Source organism: Periplaneta americana, chromosome 17 (assembly GCF_040183065.1).
Source record: "Periplaneta americana isolate PAMFEO1 chromosome 17, P.americana_PAMFEO1_priV1, whole genome shotgun sequence".
Lineage (NCBI taxonomy): Eukaryota > Metazoa > Arthropoda > Insecta > Blattodea > Blattidae > Periplaneta > Periplaneta americana.
This window is the reverse complement of record NC_091133.1, coordinates 93784281-93798348: the sequence shown is the minus strand read 5'-3', so window position 1 is coordinate 93798348 and position 14068 is coordinate 93784281.

The following is a 14068-nucleotide window of genomic DNA, read 5'->3' as shown; positions in this document are numbered from 1 at the left end:
TTTTCGGACTGCGGACTTGACGTGGACTATTTATTAATTTTAAGACTATATTTCTGTGACCGGGAGGAAAAAGGTCTTAAGTAAAAATTTTATACTTTTCAGGAGAGCAGTAGAAAGATTGAAATTGGTGCCAATTATAGAATTTTTTTTTAATTAAGAGGTTTTTCCTGGATATTATTTGTTTATATTTCTTCTAAAATAGGTAATGTTGCTCATTTAACAATTTTCTTGATAATTTCCAAAAATAGTCGCACTTAAGCCCTTTTAAGGCTAGAAGCCAAACTGAGTAGAACGGACTATTAAACACAAGACCTTTTTCATGTCAAAATAAATGAGAAATGTAAATTATTAGGAATGCAAAATGGGTCTTAAGCAATTATAGGACTGTTTACCCTGGTGCTTAAAGTTTTAAAAGGAAAGGGCATCACTATGTGATAAAATGGCTAAAATACAAGTTAGACCTTTTTCGTAGGGAAGCATGAAAAGTAAACATGAGATGGTTTGTAAGGAATAAAGTATTAAATATTCTTAAGCCCTTTATTCTGTGTGTGCTCGATTCAAAAAGTACTTAGGACATTTGGTAATGCACTATAAATCCAGTCAGGAGTCTTATTTAACTTTAGCCATTTTACCAGATTGTAGAGAATTGTTTCCGCTTTCAGAATATATAAAAATCTAATTTTCACAAAAAATTGACTTAAGACCACAGATTTTTGCAATACGTTTCCTCGAACTGAAAGATAACTTGAGTTAGCTTCCCCTGCTGAAAATTTCATGCTGGCCACTGCCAAACAATAGACACTAGAAACAAAATAAACTTTGTTTCTCGTCACTTGCAGTTAGCCAGGACTTCCTTGTACATAGAGCTTCTATACAAACCAGTCCCAGGTAGTAATGTTCCATTGGCTTAAGAACTGTAGTGCGAAGCAATCGTCCCAAGGAATCTAAGAGGTAAAGGGTGGAGTGGGACCCATCTCAGGAAGCGTGCACGGACTTGTCCATATACGAGTGCATGACTGCTCGCCACCCGCAAACAGATTTTGTTAGGTAGAGGTTGAAGTGGAACCAGCCTGCATAGGAACTCTCTGTATATCTGAACTTGCACTTACCAATACTTGAAGTCATGTTATTTACATAATTTGTTTATGGAAGATGTAAGGAACAAAGAAAATTGATATTTTCACTAAAGTGATTAACATAGCTTTATTACTTATAAAAGTGTTTATTACCCATTACACACATTTCAGTACTACTCTCCACAAAACCAAACAGAAAGAAAAACAAAATTATGCGGAACAAGAACATGTTCTTCCCAAAATATGCAAAATTATTCTCACAAACTCAAAACTTTTAACTCAGATACATACGGGTATAATATAACATGTATAGGATGCATACCAATATAATATTCCGTGAAATACACTGTATTTCTTAATAGACATTACCACCAACAGTTTTCATGCAACTACAAACTAACCTATTAGCTGTAGGCCTTCTAGTTATCATGGCAGTTTCTTAGACTTCAGTACAAATTTTCAGGTAAGCAACCTGCTACCATACCGAATATAGCTGCTGCATCAAGAAAATCTCTTGGAATGTCTAAGAGCATTCTTCATTACCAATGAACTTTTCTGAAGTCATACAATTGCTGTTGTGGTGTTAATATTAAAATTATAAAATCAGATTGCTTGCAATACAGTTTTTTATATGTAAAAGATCAAAACTAAATTAGATTATGCAGTTGTTACTAAAATCATAATATGCCTCTTTTAAGAATGTGCCTACACCTTTAAAAGTTAAGAAACATTCATTATTGTAATATAAATGTGTTACAAAATTCTCTCTCACAAAATTCGCTAGACTCTGAACTTAACATTTTAGATACCATGTTATGAAGAGAAAACAGCGTATATTCGATAATTTACATACAAATTCCTTCTTTTTAAACATGTATTTATTTCATTATTCTAGTCTTCATTAAAAAAATAATTCGGTAAATTGTACATATTTGATTTTTAGTTAGAAATTTAAAATTAAAGTTTATAGAAGTTGGTGCGACTTTTTGAGTACCGGTATTTGCAGTGTCATAGACGAAGAGAGATCCTAACACTTTGAAATTACATATCGGCTTCATCAGGAAGTTTTGAAGTTAAGTGGGTGAGTATATACATTTCAGGAATAAATTGATTCATACTACGTTGTTGTTTAGTCAACTATCCGAAGACAGGTCTGAACCTCACAAGTGATACTAAAAAGGCACACTTATGAGGCAACTGGGACAGGAGATAATGGGATAGGTGGCCAGTTCTTTCCCCCCCTCCATTGCATACATCACCAACTAGCTACATATTACACTAGTCAGACTTCAGATGCCATCAAACAATTGTTCTTCCTCTGTCATTATATCATCAAGTGAGATGTACTGTCTGATAATTAGGGCTAGGAAATTCATGCACTTGCATATATTTTTCCATTGACTGTAATTAATTGCTGATTAATTATCTTCACGAATCATCTACATTTAAGCTTATCAAACCAAATTTTATGTTGCATATTTCGGCATTTTTTCATAATTGCATTATATTTCATGATATTTATATTATTGTGGCATATTTTCGCGTTTAAGCTCATTAAAACTGATTTTATGTTGTATAAAAATGCACAATTTGGATTTTTAAAATAAATTCAACAAATATTCTATTTTTTAAAAATGGTATTGAGTGAAATTATTATAATTATTTTTACCAGAAAAGTATTGAAAGTTTTATGGCAAACCTAGCGAATTTCATGGCACAGTAGTGTGCTGTCCTCGAAAATAAATCGTCGGTTTACAAGTAAAACACATAAAGTGAAAAATATTACTTCTGAGAAAAAAGGTGTTTGAAAGTTCTTGACCAAACTGTATCCTCAAAATAGTATTATTTGTAAGTTGTTTCTCTTTACGTTTATTTCATTTTCCAAAGCTAAGTTTATACACATATATTATGTACACCTTTTTCTCAGAAGTATCAGTAATATTTTTTTACTTAATGTGTTTTGCTATAGGTATTCTACAAGCAAAACTCAGCTCGGACTCCTCGCGGCACGCATGCTATATCCCCCTTCAGTAGGTGTGAGAGCATGCTGGAAACGGGAGCATACATCATCTGTACAAGACAGTCACACCCGCTGATTTCTGCACACTAAGTTTTCCTTGTTGGATGCCTATAGTAAAACCGACGAAATGTAAGTTTAATCTCATCTAGTTCGACCTATAATGTTATTTCATTTATTATTATTATTATTATTATTATTATTATTATTATTATTATTATTATTATATTATTATTATTATTATTATCGTTATTCTTTATTACTTATTTATTAATGATATCAAGAAAAATGGAATTGTATTAGTACATATTTATTGAGATATTTGCATGCATATTTACTGGGTTTTTAGGATATGAACTTCCTGACCCTACTGACAATAGATGTACATATGAGCCAGAACCTCAATCAGAGGAAGCATGCATTGTATTCAACTGAAATTATCATGAGTTATGAAGTCACTGAACCATTACATTTCGTTAAAATATTACTTCATAAACATAAAAATTGAAATTGGAATAGTAACTGTTAAAACTATCTACAGTAAATGTATTATACATTAAATGAAATATAAAAATACTACTTCAGAAAAACATCGAGTTTGCTACATCCATGTAAAACCATAAGTGAACGAAAAAGTTTACTTACATGGAAATTAATTTAATCTGGAGAAAAAAAAAAACATACCGTAAACTGGGGTTATTTTGAACACAGAGGAAACTTTGAACATTTTTACAGAAAATCACATTTAGGTTTCTACATGCTGCACTTGTTATAGATGGAGGTAAATTTGGTCTGAGAATGATTTTATGATAATTTACCTCAATCTATAACAAATGCAGCATGTAGAAACCTAAATACGATTTTCTGAAAAAAATGTTCAAAGTTTCCTTTGTGTTCAAAGTAACCCCTGTTTACGGTAACATAAAACTATGAATATTAGTGATGAAATTTTCAGTATACCATTAAATTACAATGTATTACTTAATCCCTTTTAATTCGTAAAAATTTTAATTTAAAAACATGTGAAAAGCTACAGAAGTAGATAATTGTTATATTCTGGTGTGATAATGTTTAAAGTCTGTATTCATTCTTGCATTTATAAAAATTTATTTAAATCAAACTAACATAATTACAATAAATAAGTTCCAAAACTTTTAGTGTATGCACATTTTTTCCTTCTATAAAAAAAATGCTATACAAAAAAAAACTGTTAGTCATTCATTAGACCCAAACTCTCTTGGGTAATCTTCCGTATAGGCACTACTATCTTATGGCTACAACATTACTCTTTCTCTGCGTTAGTAGGTATATTTGCCTACAATAGAATATTACTATCTTCTGAGCATTTACAATTATGATTTTATATTCAACAAGTACCGAATGCTGTTTCAGAACTGCTAACAGCTGAAACTACTCTTCAAATCAACATATAACCACAGTACTTACATTCCAACTGCAGTATTTCCTATTAACTCTAACGAATTACACACCTCTACCACTTTTTTATATTATCTTAATTACTTCATACCTGTCACTATCAAATTACCGAAATGCTCAATTTCTTAAGATTTCTTGCAAATTATATTACCATTTTTTTTTTTGTTATGAATAAATGTTTGAAAACTTCAATGACTATGTTTAAAAATTCAAAATATGAGAATAATATGATATAATTGTATGTTAAATTCTGTTCTCTTTATAATCCTTCAAAAATATAAATTAAGAGATATCTGTGTTTGTTAGCATATTTACAGCATACACTTAAAATAGGCAGAAACGCAGCACACATTATTTAATTCAAATATTCGCAATTTATTACATGATTAAAAAGCAGACATCACAAGATATAATTCAAAAACTCTAGTCTGATACTGAAATTGTCAGGGTGCGAATTGACGGAGGGATGTCAAAGATGGTCTCCTCCCCTCCCTCTGGGAGAATCTGATGTCCCCTACTGAAAAGGTATTAATTTGTCCCTGACAGGGATAACATTTATCCCCTTCAGGTGTATAATGTAATGTTCCTGTATTTTATATGTTATTAGCGCAACATGTAAATACGGTTTTCCTTTTTTAATTTAATATAAGTTGAGCACAATAACAATAGGATTCGGCCAACATTGCTAATTATTATGGACAGTATTTTTATCGACAATTAAAATTGTAATGTCCCTTCTCCTCCCAGAGAAAATATTCAATTTTCACCCTTGAAATTGTTGTACTCTATCCAGTATTCAACTTTATGAAAATGTAACTACAATAAATTATAAAAAAAAATGTCGATTCTGTAGTATACCAAATTTACACAATAGTGTGACAGTGAATAATTTGTCTTTAAAATTCCTTGCATAAGTAAGCCAGGTATGCATACTGTAGAACAAAGAATTTGTTTCTATTGAAATTTCGTGGAACAAGTTCAGTGTTCAATAAAAGGATACTCAAAGACGAGCATTCTTTAAGGTATTCATCTACCCGTAATTTTAAATTTTCATTTTAAAAAAAATATTTTTTATTGTTATGTCATCTGAAAGCTGTAAACTTTCTAATTTTCAAAAATATATCAATTTTGTCTCTGTGATGTTTGGTTAATTAATTAGCGGAGTTTTTATTGACCAGAAACATCCTTCCTTTAAACCGGAAGTACAGTTCTACAAGTGTCAATCCATCACATTCTGTCAATTTTATATATTTCTTGTGTAATAACAATTCGAATTTGGCGGTAGAGTTTGACTATATTATTTTTCATACAATCAGGAAGCTGTGTAGAATAACTCTTCTCGGGTTCTCAGCCAGGTGAGTTGGGAGATCTTTTTCAGGGAATGAAGAAGATGGCAGAGCTAACCGTCGAAAGCTTGGAAGCAAATCACCAACTCACCTGGCTGAGAACCCAAGAAGTTATTCTACATCAAACGCCGGGAAAGCCTGAAGTCATACAGGAAACTGTGTGTTTGGTTTTACAATTTTTCATACCATCAGGATGTAGATGATTTTTCTCCATGTTCAGCTTAGCATTTTACAACACTAATATTAATTCAAAGTGCATTTATAATTGAGATATTTTCATCATTATTGCACCAAAATAAAGCTGATTAATGTAGCTAAGTGCCAAATTATAAACAGTGTCCTAGGGCCGTATACATAGACATTCTTAGCGCGGGCTTCCGGTGGATGATCAGTGAACTAACGTTTTTCGTATTCATAAGCCAGTATTAGCGATATGATGTGATATGAATCCTGTACAAGTATCCAGTCGATAGCCAGGGCTAGTTTAGCACTCTCGTAGCACAGGCTAGCGAAATGTCTATGAAGAGCACGGCTACTGTTTAACAAAGTTAATTTAATTAAATTTTTATTGTTATGTTTGAAATTTTCAAAAAATAAAATGACATTTTTCCTTAAAGGGATAAGATAGGGAAAAATTGTTAGGAGTAAGACAGTGAAAACTGTAGGCCAAGGACTAAAACAAATTTCAATTTTCGCTTTAAAAAAAATTGCTCCCTGGCCCCCTAAAACATTTGAGGGGTTTATTTTGTGTCAAGTAATCAGGGAAAAAAAGTTAAAAAAAACTGGATAAAATTTGCAAATTTTTCTCCCAAGGTCAAATTAGCACCTTAACAAAAAAAAGATTGGACCAAGAGGGATGTTTGATTAGAAACAAATCCTAAGAAGTCAATAAACAAATTAACTCAGCTAATACAAAGATTACAAGCTTCTGCACACATGGCAAATACACCATTAAAATTAAAGCCATACAAGGTAAATGTTATTCGCCAGTTCCTGCCACAGACTGCAGAAGCAAGATTAATTTACAGCAGGCTCAAATTTGGCAATGATGTTACTGATCTGCAACTTAATTTGTATTCTGATAAAGCATGGTTTCGACTCTGTGCCTATAAGAAAACAAAACCAATTGTACCGAAGTGGAGAAAATCCTCATCTCATGTGTGAAGTTCCATTGAATTGCGCGAAAAGGATAGTGTGCAATCAGTGTGCCCTAAATTAAGACAATACTCAACTTGAAACATATAATATAGAATTATTAGGTCTACACATCTTTAGAATATACATCTTGATTAAACACTTTTAACACTTTGTAACACTTAGAAATATGGTTGTAACAAATTTCATGTGTTAAAAAGAAAACTAATTTTAAATTACCTAGTTAACTAGTTTCAGCTTTGTATCAACTATCTTCAGAACTAGTGAGGTCCTTGCTTCTTCCAGTTTCTTCGGTTCTTTTTCTAAGGGGTGTGTTCGTGTTTATAGTGTGGAGTTAAATAGGGTGTGTTTTCTGAAATTTAGTTGTGTATTGAGGATTGTTGTGGATGTATTTTTTAATAAATAAAATCACTTTGTCAAATTCACATTTTCTCTGATCTCTGAATTATCAGAAAAATAACATTAATATACCTTAATGACTGCATAATAAAAACCTTCATAGTTGTTACACATTAAAATTAGCTTGGATATTCTTTTACTATGGAGTATTTACAAGTATCGGAAACTCAGTGCGGTATATTTACAGAAAATATTGAGAAACACAAGCCTAGAAAAATGACTAACTTAATTTCTTAAAATAAAAATATATTTAGAGAACCCAAAATTTTTTCTCTTTTCCTGATAGGCAGATACTGGTATAATATTTACGTTCATTATATGCATGAAATGTGCTAAAACAGCAAAAGAGAATTTATTCCTATGATTGCATGTAACTTGTGTACAGGAATTAGGATAATGGAGTTAGGATAAATAAAGACAATTTTCTGTAAGATTTAAGTGTGTATAATGAATGGAATGAAATCAGCTATGAATAACAGTCAGTTCTCCAATAATAACAATAATGCATTAAAACAGAATGTACTATTAAAAGAACTACAAAAAATTAACAATTAACTGGTATACTGTATATGCCGTGTTCAAATTTGAATGGCAGTTTCCGGCACTTGCTTTTACGTTCACATCATAGCCAAGCCTAACAAAAGACAGACGATTTTACCGATTTGATAACTTGTGGCACTTCAAAACGTCTGAGTTTCGCACTTGCTATTTTAATTTTTTTAATTACATCAGTTTTTAAAAACATGTATTATTTTATCACATGAACAAGAAAAATTCGAAGTTTTGAGTGGTCCAGTCAGAGAAGAGGACAATCCACAAATCCTGATATGTACAATATCTCCGTATCTCACTGGTATGTGAAGAAATATTTTCAGACTCAACTCTATGCAACATATTCCAACATTATAATTCAAAACTGTAAAATTTGGAATTTATTTTTTATTTTTATCTGACCGGATCTCTCAACTCAACTCAACTCTGAGAAAGTTTCGTTGAGGAAGTTACAAGATTGTGACCAATTGGCCAGAAATTCATTAACACAATGATTAACATCATAACAATACTGCTCTCCAACTAAAACAACTGTGTGGAAATAAGTTTCAAGAATAAATTTGTAATACTCTGCTGTAACATCCACTTTGCCCTTAATACTTTTTAAAAATTTAATGAAAATATGGATGATATTTATTTCTTGTTTCCAATACACAGCTACATTCATTTGCTGATAAAACAAAAGAGCAATACCCAAGTCAAAAACAGACATGGCCTACATGGCTTATCTATTGCCTTGAGGATCATACTTGCTTCATGATGATGACCTCATGGATATAGTGTAGAAACAAGTACCAGAAGCTCCCATTCAAAATTGAACATGTGCCTATAACTTATACTTCTAATATATACTTTCATATGCTTATACTGTATAAGCATATGAAAATAACACGTAAATACAAGGTGGGCCAGTCAAACAAAAAGATTTCAAGACGCAGAAAAAGAATGAAAAGTTACAATTATATCAATTTAATTCTGGTTGGCAAGTTGGTACAGCGCTGGCCTTCTATGCCCAAGGTTGCAGGTTCGATCCCGGGCCAGGTTGATGGCATTTAAGTGCTTAAATGCGACAAGCTCATGTCAGTAGATTTACTGGCATGTAAAAGAACTCCTGCGGGACAAAATTTCGGCACACCCAGTGATGCTGATATAACCTCTGCAGTTGTGAACATCGTTAAATAAAACATAACATTTCAATTTAATGAGTAGAAATGACAAGTACATGAATAACCATTAGGTATGCAACAAGAAAGGCACTGAATAAAACTATGAAGTCCAGGTGCATCTCAAGAAAAGCTAAAATAAGAATATACAAAACTATTATTAAACCAATAGTAGTATATGGAAGTGAAACCTGGACTCTATCTGAAAGGGCAATAAAGATCTTAAATGCCTGGGAAAGGAAAGTATTGCTGAAAATCTTTGGGCCTACTTATGAGCAAGGGTTTTGGCGAATCAAAACAAGTGCTGAGTTATATGAATTATATGAAGATATCAACATTGTTGTTGACATAAAACTCAGAAGGTTAGAGTGGCTGGGACACGTAGCCAGGATGGAGAACAATCGCACACCCAAAGCTCTACTAGATGCATTGCCAGTAGGAAGAAGGAAAGTCGGACGACCTAAATTTCAGATGGCTGGATGACGTTCAGGCTGACCTAACAAAAGTTGGAATTAGAAGATGGAGAACACGAGCATTAGACAGGAGTGATTGGTCGGATGTTCTGAGGGAGGCTAAGGCTAAACAATAAGGGCCGTAATGCCAATGATGATGATGATGATGATGCAACAAGAAAAAAAATAATTTCTTAAAAATCACGTCAGCCAAGTGACCTCAATTGAAACTTACACATTCTTCGAGTCTGGTCACAAACTGTTGCATAACCCCTCTCAGCATATTGACAGGTATCACAGCGACCTCTTCTCGTATACGTTGTTTTAGGGCTGGAATTGTTCTGGTGGATTGCCCCCAAACACCTTCGTTTTGAGGTGTCCCCATAGGAAGAAATCACATACTGTTAAATCAGGTGATCTAGGCAGCCAAGCGATAGGCCTATCCCCTTTCCAAGAAATGACGCGGCCCGGGAACAAAGCATTCACAGCATCCATCAAAGTCCTATTGAAACAGTGTGTTTTTATTCACTAAAAAATGGGCGAGTTGTGGTGTAAAAAAGTTCTGCATCATTTCAACATATCACACTGAATTAACATTCACTGCATTTCCGGCCCCATTCTCAAAAAAGAATGGACCGATTATTCCAGTTGATGAAACCACACACCATACCATTACCTTTCGGGCATGGAGAGGTTTCTCATGACCATTGAAATCAATTAATTGCAGTTTGCAGTAACAATGAGCACCATTTAACAAAACACGGTACTTAGAGACAAACACCTTGGTTACTAAGGAATGTGGAGATAGTGACGTCACAGCCTAAGGAGTCCTAAATTGTAAAGTAAGTAGGTAGAGAAGAGACAGTTATATTCATTCTCATCCTCTCCATATGAACAGTATACTCCCATCAAATCTTTCCATTTGACTGGCCCAACTTGCATTACTGTTATTTATCCATATGTATATGAGTAATGCCAAGTTTGTATTTACTTTCTACAGTTGCACATGAACTGTGTATGCGTCTTTTCATGCTCATGTCAAAACACAACTGAGTTATATTTTTTTACATATAATGCAACGCCACCATGGATTATAATAATAAACTGTTCCAAGTAGGCTATGTATATATAAGGACTTTACTTATGTATAGGAATGGACTCATTCATACTGTCGTTTTATCGGATATGACTTAAACATTTCCATGGCAACTGAAGTCAAATTTCTGTTCCACAAAATCCTTTCATTTTTTCTATTATTATTAGCTCAAATATAAATGCCACACGTAAAAAAGTAGCTATAATACAATTACTTCTTAATTTCAAATTTAAACAAATTACTTTTTTTTGTACTTACGAAACACCACATTTTCGTGATGCATTGTAACTTTAAAGTGGATTAAAATGTGAGATCCATTAAGAGGATGGATTCAAACCTTAAAAAACAGTGCAATTGATTAAAATATATTTATGCCCGGTTTCATTTTGTTTTCATGTCAGAGATGATTTTTTATTCTATTAATCCTGATAATAAGTCCGTATAGGCCAGTTTCTGTCAGACACGTTCCAATTCACTGAGAGCTAAAGCAAGGAGATGCACAATCATCTTTTTAACTTTGCTCTAGAATATGCCATTAGGAAAGTCCAGGATAACAGAGAGGGTTTGGAATTGAACGGGTTACATCAACTGCTTGTCTATGCGGATGACATCAATATGTTAGGATAAAATTCACAAACTATTAAGGAAAAAACGGGAATTTTACTTGAAGCAAATAATGAGAAAGGTTTGAAAGTACATCCAGAAAAGACAAAGTATATGATTATGTTTCGTGACCAGAACACTGTACGAAATGGAAATATAAAAATTGGAAATTTATCCTTTGAAAAAGTGGAAAAATTCAAATACCTTGAAGCAACAGTAACAAATATAAATGACACTCGAGAGGAAATTAAACGCAGAATAAATATGGGAAATGTCTGCTATTATTCGGTTGAGAAGCTTTTGTCATATAGTCTGCTTTCAAAAAACTGAAAGTTAAAATTTATAAAAGTTATATTACCGATTGTTCTGTATGATTTTGAAACTTGGACTCTCACTTTGAGAGAGAAACAGAGGTTAAGGGTGTTCGAGAAAAGGTGCTTAATAAAATATTTGGGACTAAGAGGGAAGAAGTTACAGGAGAATGGAGAAAGTTACACAATGCAGAACTGCACGCATTGTATTTTTCACCTAACATAATTAGGAATATTAAATCCGAACGTTTGAGATGAAGCACGTATGGGTGATTCCAGAAATGCTTATAGTGTGTTGGTTGGAAGACCTGAGGGAAGAATATCTTTGGGAGGCAAAGACTTAGATGAATGAATAATATTAAAATGAATTTGAGGGAGGTGGGATATGATGCTAGGGCTGGATTAATCTTTCTCAGGATAGGAACCGATGGTGGGCTTATTTGAGAATGGCAATGAACCTCCAGGTTCTTCAAAAGCCATTTGTAAGTAAGCAATTAATCCAGATAATATGTAACTAATTTATAATTAAGAGTATTTTGAGACAGATTTTGTCTCATATAATAGTTTCCCTAGTACCTGCTGTACATGAAGCAATTAAATTTATGTACGGTATATAGATCTCGCTGATGAGATTTTGTTGTCTAAATGTCTGCATGGTAAGGCTCAAGAGTCAAAGTCGTTTAATAAGTCCCCAAAACATTGTATGTGAAGTGGACTGCAATTTGCAGCTCCTGTTTTCAACATCTGTCCATTATTGTCCATCAGAAGAAACACCTTCTTTGTATGGTCATTACTACTTAGTATGATTAGAACAAAACTCGCCAGTTTTCCAAATTTATAACAATAACATGGTTGATTTTAAATGGGTGACCAATAAAAGCAATTTCTAGCAAGCATACCTTCTACAAAGACTGCACACTTTAAAGCGTCTCTTGAACAACAAAATTCATAATATAAATCATCATTTACGAGAAAATCAAATGTTTGGAATAAAGATTTTTTACATTATGCAAAAATAATGGAAAAAAAATGAATAAAAGGAAAATATGAGAGCCAGGAGACTGTTAAAAATGAGGGGCAAATACGGGTGATCCTGCGAAATACGGGAGGTTTGGCACTATTAACATCAGTTAATAGTGTTAATCTATACTAATAATAAATCTGTAGCCGAAATTTTTCTGGTAATTTTCGATTTTCCAAAAATAATTAATGTTAACATGTATAATTAACCATCCTGAAACCGAAAATCGCTTTTTTGAAATTTTTGTTTCTGTCTGAATGTTTGTTACCTTTTCATGCGATAATGGCTGAACCGATTTATATGAAAACTGGAATATAAATTAATTTCGTTGTAACTTAGATTTTAGGCTATATGGCATTCAAAATACTTTATTTAAAAGGGGGGTTATAAGGTGGCCTGAATTAAATAAACCGAAATATCTCGCTTATTATTGATTTTCATGAAAAATATTATATAACAAAAGTTTCTTTAAAAATAATTTCCGATAAGTTTTATTCTATACAAAATTTTGATAGGACTGATATTTAATGAGATAAATGAGTTTTAAAATTACAATAACAACGCCATCTAAGGCGCTGTACTGAAATAAAAACAAATGACTTCGTCTATAAGAGGCTTTGGACAACAACAATCGAAAGCCATTAAACATAGCCTAAGAGAATGTTTCTGTGTTTGTATGAAGTAATATCGGAAGCTAATTAATTGTTTAATTATTATTATTTCACTATTGGAAAGTGTAGTTTCTCTAGATGGACATAATTCTACAATGTTATTACAGTAACTTCTGATACATATAGCAAGTAATATAAAGTATACACATTAAAACTAAATGATATGTCAATCTTCATTAAACTATGGTTGCATATAATAACAATTAAGAAACATGTTAAAGGAACTGTCATTGCACCAAATGATTGCTCTCTGGACCAAAATGACCGCATTTTAATTATTTAAATACAATTTAAATTAAGTAACATATTAAACGATTTAGCCTTCTATCAAACACGAATGTTCCCTGGATCAAACGTCCTATTTTAATTATGTAATTACTTTATATTTATTTCTAACAGGTGCAGCGGAGCGCACGGGTACGGCTAGTACAAAGTAAATGACTGTGTTGTGTGCATTAACAGATGAAGTCTATAGCCATTTACAAGAAAATGCATTCCTGGATGAGTTTACAAAATTCGGAAATCACAAAACCGTTATCCTTCAACATGATTGGTTCTTTAACATCGTTTGTGACTTTCCTGGCTGTTTCATTCACATTATTTAATTCCCTTGCTAACTTCCTCTGGATTATGCAGATTATCCAGAGTAAAAAAATAAACAGCAAAGAATTTGTGATGCAGTTAAAATGTCATTATAGAGATTTGCAAGAGATAGACTACAGGTTTGATGTATGTATAGTTACACAAAGAAATGTAACATTAAGTATGG